Source organism: Oncorhynchus masou, unplaced genomic scaffold (genome assembly GCF_036934945.1).
Source record: "Oncorhynchus masou masou isolate Uvic2021 unplaced genomic scaffold, UVic_Omas_1.1 unplaced_scaffold_1398, whole genome shotgun sequence".
NCBI classification, from domain to species: domain Eukaryota; kingdom Metazoa; phylum Chordata; class Actinopteri; order Salmoniformes; family Salmonidae; genus Oncorhynchus; species Oncorhynchus masou.
The window spans coordinates 85,320-103,449 of NW_027003908.1; positions in this window are offsets into that span (position 1 = coordinate 85,320).

The window sequence follows — 18,130 nt, forward strand, 5'->3', positions numbered from 1 at the left end:
TGTTGTAGTCTGTCTAATAATTAAATCACACAAGACTGACAGCCTGTAATTTTATTAAAAGCATTCAGTTGATTACATGGCAGTTTAGAGAGCAACATCATAACAATAATCTACATCATAATCAATATCATAACATGTATAATCAATAACATTATCTCTATACTACTAACAACATAAAACAATAATCTACATCATAATCAATATCATAACATTTATAATCAATAACATCATGAGAGGTAAACAACAACAAACCCCTTCATTAAAAAATGTTTCAAAATACAAAGAATGAACAGATGATTATAATAATACATGGACTAATAATGGAAACACTTCAAGATAAAGAATATAAGAGACACTAAATAAGATAAAGAATCTAAGAGACACTAAATAAGATAAAGAATCTAAGAGACACTAAATAAGATAAAGAATCTAAGAGACACTAAATAAAATAAAGAATCTAAGAGACACTAAATAAGATAAAGAATCTAAGAGACACTAAATAAGATAAAGAATCTAAGAAGATAAAGAATCTAAGAGACACTAAAGAAGATAAGACCAATACATAATGAAACAGATGAATTGATCTAAAAGACACTAAATAAGATAAAGAATCCCCATGTAATAAAGAATTACACTAAATAAGATAAAGAATCTAAGAGACACTAAATAAGATAAAGAATCTAAGAGACACTAAATAAGATAAAGAATCTAAGAGACACTAAATAAGATAAAGAATCTAAGAGACACTAAATAAGATAAAGAATCTAAGAGACACTAAATAAGATAAAGAATCTAAGAGACACTAAATAAGATAAAGAATCTAAGAGACCATAAGATAAAGAATCTAAGAGACACTAAATAAGACTAAAGAATGATAAAACCCCATGAGACACTAAATAAAATAATGACCAATACATTCTGGAACATGAAACAGACGTAATTGAGCTACTCTCTTAAAATAATGAAAAACCGATTGTTACCAAAATCCCATGTTACCCCAAACCCCATGTTACCCCAAACCCCATGTTACCCAAAACCCCATGTTACCCAAAACCCCATGTTACCAAAACCCCATGTTACCCAAAATGTTACCCAAAACCCCATGTTACCAAAACCCCATGTTACCAAAACCCCATGTTACCAAAACCCCATGTTACCCCCCCATGTTACCAAAACATCATGTTACCCAACCCCATGTTACCCAAAACCCATGTTACCCAAACCCCATGTTACCCCAATGTTACCAAAACACCATGTTACCAAAACCCATGTTACCCCAAAACCCATGTTACCCAAAACCCCATGTTACCCAAAACCCATGTTACCAAAACCCATGTTACCAAACCCCATGTTACCCCCATGTTAAAACCCCATGTTACCAAACCCCATGTTACCCAAACCCCATGTTACCCAAAACCCCATGTTACCCAGAACCCCATGTTACCCAAACCCCATGTTACCCAAACCACCATGTTATCAAAACCCCATGTTACCCAAATCCCATGTTACCAGAACCCCATGTTTCTCTGGTGGTAAAAACAAACTAAATGAATAATGGTGGTTGCAGTCACTCCTTTTAGATTTCTTACAAGGTTCTAGAAAAATAAACTAATTCTCAAATTGTTATTAAAATTAGAAATACTTAAGGTTTGTCACCACATTTTAAACACCAGTCCACTGCTGACCATCGATTTAAAACACAAAACTGACCTAAGATCAGCATGTAGGGTCAGCTTCATTCTACTCCTACTCCGTCCCCTGGGCTGCTCTCTCCTCTCCCGGTCCAGCTTCAGCTCTGGAGCTCAGAGAGACCATCTCCATGGCATTGACATAAAGATCCATGCTGCTCACCCTGTTCACTCTCTTCTGCCTCCTGGTGGGCTAGGGAGACACAGCACCAACAGTCAGACATTTACTCTCTCGTATCTCCATTCTCTCTCCCCCTCACCCTCTCCCTCTAGTTTAAATGACTTGTAACGTCTGAGTAAATGTCTTTACCTTGTAGTACAGGTAGGAGGTGGTGATTGTTGTCAGTAGGATCAGCAGCACTACAACGTGTCTGATGATGAAGGCTGGCAGAGGAGAGGCTGCAAACAGAAAGACCTTTGATGAGGGGACTGATCATCATCACATAGATCTGTGGGAAATCTGTCAATGACAAAGTTATAAGTCTGGTTCATGTTCAGTTACCTGTGATGGTGAGGGAGAGGAGCTCACTCTCAGAGGAGAAGTTATGAGAGAAAACATAATTCTCATAAACACATCTGTAGTTCCCTTGGTGGGAGTCATCTGCAGCAGGGAAGAGGAAGGCAGCAGAGTGATTGACAGCTGGCTGGGTCTGGGTTCTGTTGGAGCCGGTGAACGTGAGGAGGAAGGAGCCTCCTGGGTACTGTGGCTGAGTGGAGCAGGTGATGGTGAAGTTGTAGCCCCTGAACATCTCGGGCCCCTGGTGGCCCCTGGAGACCCCTCCCATTGGGTCAGTCAGGAAGATATCAGGCTGGACCAGGAGATCTGTAACAATAAAAGAGAACAAGAAAAACCTCTTCAACTAGTTTCCTATAAATATGACAATAACATCAGCATGTAACAGTGCCAGCCACCCTCCCTCACAGGGCAACATGAGTAGTGGGCCTACAGTCACTGAGACAACATATGTTGATATCAGGCTGAAGCAGGACATCTGGAACAAGAGGAGAGAAAAAGAAAATGTAGCTCCTCAACTACTTTCCTCATTTAGATGTGACAATAACATGACATGTGACAGTGGTAGTGAGTAGAGACGTTCACTGAGATAACACTCACATACAAAAGCATTCTGGGATATTAAAGTTGTATTTGATTCCTACTTGACTGAGTGATCTATTTAGTAAAGCAGACTGACAAGTTAAACAGTCATCATGAGAGGTGCAGAGGAAGTTGTATGAATGAAGGAAATCAGTTGAATATAATTATAATATGTGTTATTTCCTGAGCAGGTCACTGTGAGTCCAGGAAGGAGATATAATACATGGACTAAAGTATGTGGAACTCAGCAGTGAGTTTTTCAATCATATATTTTTATGCTTTATGCGTCTTCTAAGGTTCATTCTGTGAGTTTTGAAAGTGGTCTTCCAAAGGACATTTTACTATCAATGTTTGTCTGAGCCGCATGTTGTGTGCTCCTAGGTGTGGCTGTGCCACCTAATGTCCACCTACTTTTGGCCATATAGTGTATCTTGTTATTACCTGAGCAGATCACTGTGAGTCCAGGACGGAGATCATAAGTTCTCCAACATTCCCTCAGTGAAGACTCAGACCCAGAACAGGAAACTCTAAACCCTCTAGTGGTGTTTCCAGGTAGTACTGAAACAGTGGAGCCACAACCCAGCTGTCTACACACTACTGCAGCTGCATCCCTCTGGTCCCTGTCTCAGCTCCCACAGTCCTCCACTCTCCCTGGTCGTACCACTCCACTCCACCAGCACAGCGACTGCCTCCTCCCACCAGCCTCACATCATCAGGCTCTGAGAAAAGAAAAGAGAGAGACAGTAATCGTACTATTTTCTCACTAAAACACACCTATATTGTCTCTCATTTTCTTCACTCCAGATGAGAAACAATGTTGACTGAGTGACAAACTGTTTCTTACCTGAGCAGGTGAGTCCAACAGCATTACCAGGTAGGCAGGTGTTGTTCTCTCTGTCTGAGGTGTCACAGTCCAGGAGAAGGGACTCTTTGCCTTTACACTGGAACTCTTTATCCCAGGTCTGACCCTCACCTTCTCCATAGAGCCCCCCCTGTAGAGCTGCAGGAGCCCCACAGCCAACATCCCTACAGACTACCTCTGCATCCTGCTGGTCAAAGTCAGCTTCACACACTGAGGCCCAGGACTGATTGGACTTCACCTCCACTCTCCCAGAGCAGAGACCAGCTCCATCCACAAGCCGCACAGAGTCTGGAGAAAAAGAGTTGGTTGAACATTCAATCAGTTCTGTTGATGACACTGTCGAGGACTGAACACAAATATGTTGGATAAAAGATTGTAGTTTGTTATGTTTGATACTGTAAGAGGTAGAAATGGGTTCTTAGTCACTCAGGATCGGGTTGGGAATAATGCAGGCAGGAGACAGGAATAAGTTCACTTCACTTTATAGAAAATAAACAGCTGGACATCCATCAGGCAGCTTCACTTCAGTACCATCTGAACTACAATGATCTGCCCATGAACATCTCCCATAAACCAATATGACAAACACAAATATAATGTTTAAATACATCTGACGTCTCTCCCTCTATTTAAATGAAATAAAAACACATAAAACATGATACATGGTAATATTGTATAATGTATAAATAAATCTCTCAATGTGACCAGTCTCTTACCTGAACAGGTCACATGATGATAATATCTACCATTACAGACACCAGGTCCTCCTATGATGACACACTGTCTAATAGAAGACTCATCTCTCCTACAACTATATAGTCTGACTCCTCTTCTTCCATCTTCAATCAGAGGTCCTCTAGATTCAGATACAGGATTCCCACAGTCCAGCTGTCTACACACAACCTTAACCTCTCTCATCATTCTCCACCACCCAGAACATAGACCCAACCACTCTCCTCTGTAGAAGACTTCCACTGTCCCAGAACAGGAAGTGGTCCCATCCACCAGTCTGACTGAGTATTCAGCTGTAAACAGCAGAGAGGAAAACACAGTGGTGAGGACAGATGATGACAGTGATTCTGTTATTCTAACAGCAGTGATGCTTTGTGGTTGACAAGTATTAGTAGTGCAATAAAACCCTACTTGTTATTGGGGTTTAGAATGGTTTGTATGGACACATGAATTTCTCCAAGTGGAATAATAAAGTTGACTAATATTGAACTGCTATAATCACTGTAGATTTATACTCTACCTACCTGGTGGACTGACGCTTTGAGCCTGGAGATCTGAGGAGAAAGAGAGAGACAGAGGAGAAAGAGAGAGACAGAGAAAGAGAGAGAAAGAGACAGAGAGAAACAGAGAAGAAAGGGAGGAGTCAGAGGAAGAGAGAGACAGAGGTTAAATGAACATCAACATGACCTTTCATGATGTGATGGGGAAGACAGGCTTATCGTTGGTATGGTGCAACAACACCCATGTGGACATACACCATATATACAAAAGTATGTGGACAGCCCTTCAAATTAGTGGATTCTATTTCAGCCACATCCCTTCCTGACAGATGTATAAAATCAAGCACTCAGCCAGGCAATCTCCATAGACAAACAATGTCAGTAGAATTGAGTTAATGAACTCCCCCTCTCCTCTTCTCCTCTCCTCCCCTCCTCCCTACCCTCCCTCGCCCCCTCCCACCTCTACCCTCTCACTCCTTCACCCCCTCTCTTCACTCTTCTCCTCTTCTCCCCTTCTCCTCCTCCTCCCCTCTCCCACCTCACCCTCCCCACTCTCTTCTCCTCTCCTCTCCCCCTTCTCCCCTCCCCTCTTCCTCCCCTCTCCTCCCACCTCTACTCTTCCCCTCCCTCTTCTCCCCTTCAACCCCCCCTCTTCTCCTCCTTGCTCCCCTCTCTCTTCCCCACCCCCTCTTCTTCCCCCTTCTTCCCCCTCTCCCACCTCCTCTTCTCCTCTTCAACCCCTCTCTTCTCCTCTCTCCCCTCTCCTCTTCACCCACCCCCCCTCTTCTTCCCCCTTCTTCCCCTCTCCTCTTCTCCCCCTCATCTGTTACACCACCTCTCTTCACCCTTCTCTCCTCTTCTCCTCTCTCCCCCTCTACTCTTCTCCTCTTCTTCCCCCTCTACTCTTCTTCCCCTCTTCTCCCCCTCTCTCTTCTACTCTTCTCCCCATCTCTCTCCATCTTCTCTCCCTCTCTTCTCCTCTTCTTCCCCCTTCTCCCCTCCTCTTCTCTCTCTCCTCCTTCTCCTCCCTCTCCCTTCTCTTCTCCTCTTCTCCTCCCTTCTCCACTTCTTCCCCTCCACTCCCACCTCTACTTTTCTCCCCCTCTCCTCTCCACCTCTCCCCTCTCTTCTCCTCCTCTCCTCCCCTCCCTCCTCTCTCTCCCTTCTCCTCCCCTCTCTTCTCCTCTTCTCCCCTCCCTCTTCTCCCCCTTTCCTCTTCTCCCCTCCCCTCACCTCTCCACTTCTTCCCCTCCCACCTCTACTTTTCTCCCCCTCTCCTCTTCTCCTCCTCTTCTCTCTCTTCTCCTCTTCTCCCCCTCTCTTCTCCTTTCTTCCCCCTCCTCCTCCCTCTCCTCCCCCCTCACCTTATCCCCCTCTCTCTTCTCCTCTTCTTCCCCTCCTTTCCTCTTCTTCCCACTCCTCTCCTCTTCTTCCCCTCCTCCTCTTCTTCACCTCCCCTCCTCTCTTCATCTTCTTCCCCCTCCTCCTTTTCATCACCTCTCTTCTCCCCTTCTCTCCCTCTCTTCTCCATATTCTCTCCCTCTCTTATCCTCTCTTCCCCCTCTTCTCCTCCTCCTCTTTTCTCCTCTTCTCCCCAATTCTACCCCTCTTCTCTGCTCTTCTCCCCCTCTCCTCTTCTCCTCTTCCTCCCCTCTCCTCTTCTCATCTTTCCCCCTCTCCTCCCTCCCTTCTCCCCCTCTCTTCTCCTCCCCTCCCTTCTCCTCTTCTTCCCCTCCCCTCTTCTTCCCCTCCCCTCCAACCTCTGATCTTCTATCCCTCTCCTCCCTCCTTTCTCCTCCTCTTTCTCCCTCTCTTCTCCTCTTCTCCCACCTCTCTTCTCCTCCCCCTCTCCTCTTCTCACCTTCTCCTCCTCTCCTCCTCCTCCCCTCTCTTCTCCCTCTCCCCTCTTCTCCCTTCTCCCCTCTCTCTCTCTCCCCCTCTCTTCTCCCCTCTTCACCTCTTCTCCTTCTCCCTCCCCTCTCTTCTCCTCTTCTGACCCTCTATTCTCCTCTACTCATTTACCAGTCTCTCTTCTCCTACCCCTCCCCTATACTCCCCCTCTCCTCTCCTTTTCTCCCAGTATCTCTTCTCCTCTTCTCCCCCTCACTTCTCCCCCTTCTCTACCTTTCCTCTTCTCCCCCTGTCTTCTACTCTTCTCCCCATCTCCTCTCCTCTTCTCCCCCTCTCCTCTTCTGACCCTCTATTCTCCTCTACTCATTTACCAGTCTCTCTTCTCCTCCCCCTCCCCTATACTCCCCCTCTCCCCTCTCCTCTTCTCCCAGTATCTCTTCTCCTCTTCTCCCCCTCACTTCTCCCCCTTCTCTACCTTTCCTCTTCTCCCCTCTCCTCTCCTCTTCTCCCCCTCTCCTCTTCTGACCCTCTATTCTCCTCTACTCATTTACCAGTCTCTCTTCTCCCCCTTCTCCCCCTCTCCTCTTCTCCCCCTCTACTCCTCCTCCCCCTCTCATCTTCTTCCCCTCCCCGCCCCTCCCTCCCCCCTCTCTCTCCTCTTCTCCCCCTTTCCTCTTCCCCCCTTCTCCCCCTCTCTTCTCCTCTTCTGCCCCTCTCATCTACTCTTCTGCCCCTATCCTCCCCCTCATCTCCCCCTCTCCTCATCTCCCCCCCTCTCCTTTCTCCTCCTCTCCCCCTCCCCCTCTCCCTCCTCTCCCTCCCCTCTCTCCTCTCTCCTCCCTTCTCCTCTTCTCCCCCCTCCTCCTCCCCCTCCCCTCCTTCTCCCTTCTCCCCCCTCCTCTCCCCCTCCCTCGCTTCTCCTCTCCTCTCCTCCCCCTTTCCTCTTCTCCTCTCTCTCCCTCTCCTCCCCTCCTCCCTCTCCTTCTCCTCCCCCCTCCTCTTCTCCCCCCTCTCCCCTCCCCCTTCCTCTCCTCTCTCCCTCTTCTCCTCTTCCCCCTCTCCTCTCCCCTCCCCCCTCCCCTCCTCCCTTCTCCTCCTCTTCTCCTCTCTCTCTCCTCTCCTCCCCCTCTGCTCTCCTCCCCCTCCCCTCCCTTCTCCTCTCTTTCTCCTCTCCTCTCCTCCCCCCTTCTCCTCTCCTCCCCTTCTCCTCTCCTCTACTCCCCTCCTCCTCCTCTCCCCTCTTCTCCTCTCCTCTTCTCCCCCTCTCTTCTCCTTTTCTCCCTCTCTCCCTTCTCCTCTTCCCCCTCTCCTCTCCTCTTCTCACCCCTCTCCTTTCTCCCCTCTCCATTTCTCCTCCCTGCTCCCACTCTCTTCTCCTCTTCTCCCCTCTCCTCTTCTCTTCTCCCCCTCTTCTCTCTCTCTTCTCTTCTCCACCTCTCTTCTCCCCTCTTCTCCCCCTCTCCCCTCTCTATCTTCCTCCTCTCCCCCTCCTCCTCTCTCCCCTCTCCTCTCCTCCTCTCCCCCCTCTCTTCCTCCCTCTCCCCTCTCTTCTCCCTCTTCTCCCCTCCCCTCTTCCCCTCCCTCTTCTCCCCCTCTCTCTCCCCTCTCTCTCCTCCCTCCTCTTCTCCCCCTCTTCTCCCCTCTCTCTCCCCCTCTCTTCTCCCCCTCTCTTCTCCTCTCCCAGTCTCCCCTTTCTCCCTTTTCTCTTCCTCTTCTCCCCCTCTCTTCTCGTCTTCTCCCCCTCTCTTCTCCCCCTCTCTCCCCCTCTTCTCCTCTCTCCCCTCTCTTCTCTTCTTTTTCTCCCCTCTCCTCTCCTCTTCTCCTCTCTCCTCTTCTCCCCCTCCCTCTCTCTCTTGTCTTCTCACCTCCCTCTCCTCTCGTCTCTCTCCCTCCCCTCTTCTCCAGCCTCGTCTCCCCCCTCTCTTCTCCTCTTCTGACCCTCTCTTCTCCTCTTCTCCCCCCCCTATCCTCTTCACCCCCTTTCTCCTCTTCCCCTCCCTTCCTCCCCCTCCCCCCCCTCCCCCTTTCCTCTTCTCCTCTCTTTGTCTCCCAGTCTCTATTCTCCTCTTCACCCCCTTTTTGTCCCCCTCTCCTATTCTCCCCCTCCCCTTCTCCCCCTCTCCCTCTCCTCTTCTCCCCCTCTCTTCTCCTCCCCCCTCCTCCCCTCCCCTTTCCTCTTCTCCTCTCTTCTCTCCCTGTCTCTATTCTCCTCTTTCCTCCCCGTCTCCTCTCCTCTAGGACTTCTCATTTAACATTTACATTTAAGTCATTCTCCATCCCCCTCTCCTCTTCTCCCCTCTCCTCTTCTCCCCCTCTCCTCTCCTCCTCCCCCTCTCTTCTCCTTTTCTCCCCCTCTCTTCTCCTCTTCTCCCCCAAGTCTCTTCTTCCCCTCCCTCCTCTCCTCTTCTCCCCCTTTCCCTCTTCTCCTCTTCTCCCCCTCTCTTCTTCTTCTCCTCCTAGTCTCCTCTCCTCTTATTCTCCTCTTCTCCTGTAGTTGTTGACCTCGTCTTCTTTTTCTTCTCCTCTCCTCCCGGTCAGGGATCTCCTCTACTCCCCGTCTCCTATACTCTACTCCCCCTCGCTTCTCCTCTCCTCCTCTTCTACTCCCCCCACTTCTCCTCTCCTCCCCTCCCCCCCCTCCCCTCCTCCCCCCCTCCCCTCCCTCTCCTCTCCATTTCATTCTGTACTCCAACATCTGCCTGGTATTCAAGATAACACACAACATTGCAGCACCAAATTTGTTTTCATCAACCTCAGACTTAAGTATCAGTGTTCCAAGAACCTCCACCAGGGGAACTGTAGACTCCTCAAACGGTCCACCACCTTCTCCCAAACTGACTTCTCATACAAACCAATAAAGACATGGAATGGCCTCACCTCAACATGGATCTAATCCAATCAGACGTGTCTCACCTCAACATGGATCTAGTCCAATCAGATGTGTCTCACCTCAACATGGATCTAGTCCAATCAGACGTGTCTCACCTCAACATGGATCTAGTCCAATTAGACGTGTCTCACCTCAACATGGATCTAGTCCAATAAGACGTGTCTCACCTCAACATGGATCTAGTCCAATTAGACGTGTCTCACCTCAACATGGATCTAGTCCAATTAGACGTGTCTCACCTCAACATGGATCTAGTCCAATTAGACGTGTCTCACCTCAACATGGATCTAGTCCAATCAGACGTGTCTCACCTCAACATGGATCTCGTCCAATTAGACGTGTCTCACCTCACCATGGATCTAGTCCAATTAGACGTGTCTCACCTCAACATGGATCTAGTCCAATCAGATGTCTCTCACCTCAACTTGGATCTAGTCCAATTAGACGTGTCTCACCTCACAATGGATCTAGTCCAATCAGACGTGTCTCACCTCAACATGGATCTAGTCCAAACAGACGTGTCTCACCTCAACATGGATCGAGTCCAATCAGATGTGTTCACACTAATATTGATCTAATAGGCAACAGTGATTTTATTAATGACACAGAATAAACACTAAAAAACACATTACATTTTAATAGTTGTAATAACTTAGCTCTGTACACTATTCTGATTAGATGCTATTTAATGCTGTGTTTGGACACAGTTTTCTATAGGAACACTAAGACACCTGGACCACATATTGAGATGTGCCTTTAGGTAAGTAAATCAGCTGTTACATAAGGTGACAGTTGTAGGTGTCATGACTTCCACTGAAGTCGGTCCCTGTCCTTGTTCTGGCGGTGAAGAAGGATGGCGGTCTGCGCCCGTGCATTGACTATCGAGGTATCAACCAAGTCACTGTGAGGTACAGCTACCTGCTGCCTCTCATATCCAGTGCGATAGAGTCAATGCACAGGGCTTCTTCACAAAATTGGATCTCAGGAGCGCTTACAACCTGGTGCGTATCCGGGAGGGGGACGAGTGGAAGACGTCATTTAGTACCACCTCAGGGCACTATGAGTACCTTGTCATGCCGTACGGGTTGATGTCTTCCAGACCTTTGTAGACAAGATTTTCCGGGACCTGCAGGGGCAGGGTGTAGTAGTGTATATATCGACCACATTCTGATATACTCCGCTACACGCGCCAAGTGTGTGTCCCTGATGCTCAAGGTACTTGGTCGACTGTTGGAGCCTGACCTGTACGTCAAGGCTGAGAAATGTCTGTTCTTCCAACAGTCTGTCTCCTTCCTAGGGTACCGCATTTCAGCTTCAGGGGTGGAGATGGAGAGTGACTGCATTTCAGCTTCAGGGGTGGAGATGGAGAGTGACCGCATTTCAGCTTCAGGGGTGGAGATGGAGAGTGACTGCCTTTCAGCTTCAGTGGTGGAGATGGAGAGTGACTGCATTTCCACTTCAGTGGTGGAGATGGAGAGTGACTGCATTTCAGCTTCAGGGGTGGAGATGGAGAGTGACTGCATTTCCACTTCAGGGGTGGAGATGGAGAGTGACTGCATTTCAGCTTCAGGGGTGGAGATGGAGAGTGACTGCATTTGAGCCGTGTGTAATTGGCCGACTCCCACCACAGTAAAGGAGGTGCAGCGGCTTTGGTCAGGAAGCCAACTACTACCGGAGGTTTATCCAGGGCTTTGGTCAGGTAGCCAACTACTACCGGAGGTTTATCCAGGGCTTTGGTCAGGTAGCGACTCCCAATACCTCACTGCTGAAGGGGGGACCAGTGGACGGCTGAGGCGGACAGGGCTTTTGGTCACCTGAGGGCTCTGTTTACCTCGGCTCCCGTGCTGGGTCATCCGGATCTGGGATAGGAGCCGTGCTCTCTCAGCGCTCGGGTACGCCACTAAAGCTCCGCCCCTTTGCTTTCTTTTCGAAGAAGCTCAGCCCGGCGGAGCGAAACTATGATGTGGGGGATCGGGAGCTGTTGGCTGTTGTCAAGGCTCTGAAGGCGTGGAGACTTTGGCTTGAGGGGGCTAAGCGGCAGGGTAGCCTAGTGGTTAGAGCGTTGGACTAGTAACCGGAAGATTGCGAGTTCAAACCCCCGAGCTGACAAGGTACAAATCTGTCGTTCTGCCCCTGAACAGGCAGTTAACCCACTGTTCCCAGGCCGTCATTGAAAATAAGAATTTGTTCTTAACTGACTTGCCTGGTTAAATAAAGGTAAAATAAAAAAATAAAAATAAAAACACCCTATTCTCATCTGGACTGACCACCGCAATCTGGAGTACATCCGGGCAGCGAGGAGACTGAACCCTCGCCAGGCAAGGTGGAGACTGAACCCTGGAGACGCCAGGCAAGGTGGGCCATGTTTTTTGTACCCGTTTTGTTTTCACTGTCCTACAGACCAGGTTCCCAGAACGCTAAGGCAGACGCACTGTCCTACAGACCAGGTTCCCAGAACGCTAAGGCAGACACACTGTCCTACAGACCAGGTTCCCAGAACGCGAAGGCAGACGCACTGTCCCGGATGTATGACACAGAGGAGCGGTCCATAGATCACACTCCCGAAATTCCGGCCTCTTGCCTGGTGGCACCGGTAGTGTGGGAGCTGGATGCGGACATCGAGCGGCGTTACGTACAGAGCCCACTGACCTCCACCTGCCCAGAGGGACGTTACAGCCCTTACCCATTCCACAATGTCTGTGGTCGCTCCTGTCTGTGGATTTCCTCAAGGATCTTCCTCCCTCACGATCCTGGTCGTTGTGGATCAGTTCTCTAAGTCCTGCCGTCTCCTTCCTTTTCCCAGTCTCCAAACGGCCCTACAGACTGAGGAGGCACTGCTTACACACGTCTTCCGGCACTATGGGGTGCCAGAGGTTATAGTGTCTGATCGAGGTCACCAGTTCACGTCAAGGTTCTGGAGGGCGTTTATGGAACGTCTGGGGTCTCGGTCAGCCTTACCTCTGGTTTTCACCTGCGCCACCGCAGTGAGGCCCTGGTCTGGCTCTCGACCCGAAACCTGCCCCTCCGCCTGCTCTGCCAGAAGCTGGGCCCGCGGTTTGTGGGGCCATTCAAAGTCCTGAGGAGACTGAACGAGGTTTGCTTCAGGTTACAGCTTCCCCTCGATTACCGTATTAACCCCTCGTTCCATGTGTCTCTCCTCAGGCCGGTGGTGGCTGGTCCACTCCATGAGTCTGAGGTGCAGGTGGTTCCTCCACCCCCTCTGGACATCGAGGGGGCCCGGCGTATGCTGTTTGAGCCATAATGGACTCGAGGCATCGGGCGAAAGGCCTTCAGTACCTCGTGGAGTGGGTACGGTCCGGAAGAGAGATGCTGGGTGCCGGAGGAGGACGTTTCGGACCCTTCGTTACTGTGGGAGTTCCACCGTCTCCATCCGGATCGCCCTGCGCGCCAAGGGGGGTTACTGTTACAACTTCCACAGAAGTCAGTCCCGCTCCTAGTTCGGGCAGCGTTCGGCGGTCGACGTCATCGGCCTTCTAGCCATCGCCGATCCACTTTTCATTTTCCATTTGTTTTTGTCTTTGTTTTACACGCCTGGTTCCAATTCCAAATGACAGGTTCATTATTTAACCCTCTGTTTTCCCCATGGTTTTTGTGCGGGATTGTTTTATGTATGTTTGGTCTGTTACTGTGGGCTCTGTATTTACGACACGTTATTGGAATATTTGAGTAAGTTACATGTGTTACTCATCTCTACTGTCCTGACTCCTCTGCACCAGCTACCCAGACCATTACAGTAGGACTGTGAACAAAGTAGCTGAATTGTCAAAGCCTGAGGTCACCCAAAGACAAGTAATCCAGAACTTTCTCTGGTAAAGAATTACAAATCTACCACTTTCATATAAACCCCTCGATACACAGCAGAACATCTACAATGAATCCATCCACCAAACATCCTGATTTGTTTTAATGAACACTTTTTATGAAACTAAAATAACTTCAACTACAGTATATATGAAGGGATTATTGTCATTGTTTTATTATATAGGCTTCAGGAAGTTATATTCTTCCATTGTAAATAACAGGTTCTCCCTCCATCTACAATCATCAGGTCTGCTTGCAGAGGAACAGAATGTCTTGGAAAGCCAGACCTTCCATTACTATTTATCTAGCATACACACTCACACTCTTTCAAACATTATTATTTGGGAAAGTTATCAGGGGTAGTAACTAGCTCAACTTATTTGACTATTTCTTTCACACACACCTCATTGGCTAGGTTAGCTAGCTAGCTAACTAGCTTCATTTAGCACAAGCTCACGACTAAACTGACCTGGCGATCCTACTATCATGGACACTTGTCAGTATAGTTGCCTAGCTGTGTAAAAGGTACCTGCATCAGTATAGTTGTCTAGCTGTGTAAAAGGGACCTGCATCAGTATAGTTGAGAGGGACCTGCATCAGTATAGTTGAAAGGGACCTGCATCAGTATAGTTGAAAGGTACCTGCATCAGTATAGTTGAAAGGGACCTGCATCAGTATAGTTGAAAGGGACCTGCATCAGTATAGTTGTCTAGCTGTGTAAAAGGTACCTACATCAGTATAGTTGTCTAGCTGTGTAAAAGGTACCTGCATCAGTATAGTTGAAAGGGACCTGCATCAGTATAGTTGAAAGGGACCTGCATCAGTATAGTTGAAAGGGACCTGCATCAGTATAGTTGTAAGGGACCTGCATCAGTATAGTTGAAAGGGACCTGCATCAGTATAGTTGAAAGGGACCTGCATCAGTATAGTTGTCTAGCTGTGTAAAAGGTACCTACATCAGTATAGTTGTCTAGCTGTGTAAAAGGTACCTGCATCAGTATAGTTGAAAGGGACCTGCATCAGTATAGTTGAAAGGGACCTGCATCAGTATAGTTGAGAGGGACCTGCATCAGTATAGTTGAAAGGGACCTGCATCAGTATAGTTGAAAGGGACCTGCATCAGTATAGTTGAAAGGGACCTACATCAGTATAGTTGAAAGGGACCTGCATCAGTATAGTTGAAAGGTACCTGCATCAGTATAGTTGAGAGGGACCTGCACCAGTATAGTTGTCTTGCTGTGTAAAAGGTACCTGCATCAGTATAGTTGTCTAGCTGTGTAAAAGGTACCTGCATCAGTATAGTTGAAAGGGACCTGCATCAGTATAGTTGAAAGGGACCTGCATCAGTATAGTTGTAAGGGACCTGCATCAGTATAGTTGTCTAGCTGTGTAAAAGGGACCTGCATCAGTATAGTTGACTAGCTGTGTAAAAGGTACCTGCATCAGTATAGTTGACTAGCTGTGTAAAAGGTACCTGCATCAGTATAGTTGAAAGGGACCTGCATCAGTATAGTTGAGAGGGACCTGCACCAGTATAGTTGTCTAGCTGTGTAAAAGGTACCTGCATCAGTATAGTTGTCTAGCTGTGTAAAAGGTACCTGCATCAGTATAGTTGAAAGGGACCTGCATCAGTATAGTAAAGGGACCTGCATCAGTAAGTTGTAAGGGACCTGCATCAGTATAGTTGTCTAGCTGTGTAAAAGGGACCTGCATCAGTATAGTTGACTAGCTGTGTAAAAGGTACCTGCATCAGTATAGTTGAAAGGGACCTGCATCAGTATAGTTGAAAGGTACCTGCATCAGTATAGTTGTCTAGCTGTGTAAAAGGGACCTGCATCAGTATAGTTGTCTAGCTGTGTAAAAGGTACCTGCATCAGTATAGTTGTCTAGCTGTGTAAAAGGTACCTGCATCAGTATAGTTGAAAGGGACCTGCATCAGTATAGTTGAAAGGGACCTGCATCAGTATAGTTGAAAGGGACCTGCATCAGTATAGTTGTAAGGGACCTACATCAGTATAGTTGAAAGAGACCTGCATCAGTATAGTTGAAAGGTACCTGCATCAGTATAGTTGAAAGGGACCTGCATCAGTATAGTTGTCTAGCTGTGTAAAAGGTACCTGCATCAGTATAGTTGTCTAGCTGTGTAAAAGGGACCTGCATCAGTATAGTTGTCTAGCTGTGTAAAAGGGACCTGCATCAGTATAGTTGAAAGGTACCTGCATCAGTATAGTTGAAAGGGACCTGCATCAGTATAGTTGAAAGGGACCTGCATCAGTATAGTTGTCTAGCTGTGTAAAAGGTACCTGCATCAGTATAGTTGAAAGGGACCTGCATCAGTATAGTTGAAAGGTACCTGCATCAGTATAGTTGTCTAGCTGTGTAAAAGGTACCTGCATCAGTATAGTTGAAAGGGACCTGCATCAGTATAGTTGTCTAGCTGTGTAAAAGGTACCTGCATCAGTATAGTTGTCTAAAAAGGGACCTGCATCAGTATAGTTGAAAGGGACCTGCATCAGTATAGTTGAAACGTACCTGCATCAGTATAGTTGAAAGGGACCTGCATCAGTATAGTTGAAAGGGACCTGCATCAGTATAGTTGAAAGGGACCTGCATCAGTATAGTTGAAAGGTACCTGCATCAGTATAGTTGAAAGGTACCTGCATCAGTATAGTTGAAAGGGACCTGCATCAGTATAGTTGTAAGGGACCTGCATCAGTATAGTTGAAAGGTACCTGCATCAGTATAGTTGTCTAGCTGTATAAAAGGTACCTGCATCAGTATAGCTTGTAAAAGGTACCTGCATCAGCATAGTTGAAAGGGACCTGCATCAGTATAGTTGAAAGGGACCTGCATCAGTTTAGTTTAAAGGTACCTGCATCAGTATAGTTGAAAGGGACCTGCATCAGTATAGTTGAAAGGTACCTGCATCAGTATAGTTGAAATGGACCTTCATCAGTATAGTTGTCTAGCTGTGTAAAAGGTACCTGCATCAGTATAGTTGTAAAAGGTACCTGCATCAGTATAGTTGTCTAGCTGTGTAAAAGGGACCTGCATCAGTATAGTTGAAAGGGACCTGCATCAGTATAGTTGAAAGGGACCTGCATCAGTATAGTTGAAAGGGACCTGCATCAGTATAGTTGAAAGGGACCTGCATCAGTATAGTTGAAAGGGACCTGCATCAGTATAGTTGAAAGGGACCTGCATCAGTATAGTTGAAAGGGACCTGCATCAGTATAGTTGAAAGGTACCTGCATCAGTATAGTTGAAAGGGACCTGCATCAGTATTGTCTAGCTTGAAAAAGGACCTGCATCAGTATAGTTGTCTAGCTGTGTAAAAGGTACCTGCATCAGTATAGTTGACTAGGTGTAAAAGGTACCTGCATCAGTATAGTTGAAAGGGACCTGCATCAGTATAGTTGTCTAGCTGTGTAAAAGGTACCTGCATCAGTATAGTTGAAAGGGACCTGCATCAGTATAGTTGAAAGGGACCTGCATCAGTATAGTTGTCTAGCTGTGTAAAAGGTACCTGCATCAGTATAGTTGAAAGGGACCTGCATCAGTATAGTTGAAAGGTACCTGCATCAGTATAGTTGTCTAGCTGTGTAAAAGGTACCTGCATCAGTATAGTTGAAAGGGACCTGCATCAGTATAGTTGTCTAGCTGTGTAAAAGGGACCTGCATCAGTATAGTTGTCTAGCTGTGTAAAAGGGACCTGCATCAGTATAGTTGAAAGGGACCTGCATCAGTTTAGTTTAAAGGTACCTGCATCAGTATAGTTGAAAGGGACCTGCATCAGTATAGTTGAAAGGGACCTGCATCAGTATAGTTGAAAGGGACCTGCATCAGTATAGTTGAAAGGTACCTGCATCAGTATAGTTGAAAGGTACCTGCATCAGTATAGTTGAAAGGGACCTGCATCAGTATAGTTGTAAGGGACCTGCATCAGTATAGTTGAAAGGTACCTGCATCAGTATAGTTGTCTAGCTGTATAAAAGGTACCTGCATCAGCATAGTTGTCTAGCTGTGTAAAAGGTACCTGCATCAGCATAGTTGAAAGGGACCTGCATCAGTATAGTTGAAAGGGACCTGCATCAGTTTAGTTTAAAGGTACCTGCATCAGTATAGTTGAAAGGGACCTGCATCAGTATAGTTGAAAGGTACCTGCATCAGTATAGTTGAAATGGACCTGCATCAGTATAGTTGTCTAGCTGTGTAAAAGGTACCTGCATCAGTATAGTTGTCTAGCTGTGTAAAAGGTACCTGCATCAGTATAGTTGTCTAGCTGTGTAAAAGGGACCTGCATCAGTATAGTTGAAAGGGACCTGCATCAGTATAGTTGAAAGGGACCTGCATCAGTATAGTTGAAAGGGACCTGCATCAGTATAGTTGAAAGGTACCTGCATCAGTATAGTTGAAAGGGACCTGCATCAGTATAGTTGAAAGGGACCTGCATCAGTATAGTTGAAAGGGACCTGCATCAGTATAGTTGAAAGGTACCTGCATCAGTATAGTTGAAAGGGACCTGCATCAGTATAGTTGTCTAGCTGTGTAAAAGGGACCTGCATCAGTATAGTTGTCTAGCTGTGTAAAAGGTACCTGCATCAGTATAGTTGTCTAGCTGTGTAAAAGGTACCTGCATCAGTATAGTTGTCTAGCTGTGTAAAAGGTACCTGCATCAGTATAGTTGAA